We start from the raw sequence: 732 nt of genomic DNA on the forward strand, positions 1-732 counted from the left end.
AAACAAAACTTAAATGTCTCAATTTCTGATGAATCACTAAAGAGAAGTGTGTGTAGAGTCTAAAAGAGTCTAATTCAGACAGATGTATGTGCAATTTGAACTTTGCTTCTATTAATTTTCTGGTTTTTATTTTTTTTTTTGCACTTGACCTTTCAAACCAATACTAGATGTCCTTTTTTTCTGAGACAAGTTTTTTTTTTGTCAGAACAGAATCACTTTGTTTCCTAAATTATCTAAATGTGTCCAGAACCTAAGGCAACATTCAGTTGCCAACCATAATACTACCACCATATCAATTGACTGGAGGTAGGATGTCCCTTTTCTTCAAATAAGTACACATTCTAAAGAAATTCAACTTAGTCTCACTGGTTTATAAAATTTCTCCTAAAATGTCAAGTTTTATTCAGATATTTTGTCCAATGTGAGACAAACCTTCGCTTATTTTCGTCAGCAGGCCCTGTGTGCTGCTTTTGAACACTTATATGAAAAAAAATTCATATGAAAAAATTATATGAACTAGTGGTTTTAAGCCATTACCAAGTTTGTTAATTTTTTCCCCAAAATTTGTCAGATAATGTTACAATTAAATACAGTTTTAAAACAAATTACTAATAGATTAAGGGCAATCCCAACATGTTATAAAGGTGAATCCATTTCTTGTTCTGTAAAGCTTCACAATAACCAAAACCACACTCTTGTGTCTTAGGACTCCACAGATCAGTGACAGCAACA

Source organism: Oryzias latipes, chromosome 7, assembly GCF_053564925.1.
Source record: "Oryzias latipes strain Hd-rR chromosome 7, Olatipes_Hd-rR_3.1".
Lineage (NCBI taxonomy): Eukaryota > Metazoa > Chordata > Actinopteri > Beloniformes > Adrianichthyidae > Oryzias > Oryzias latipes.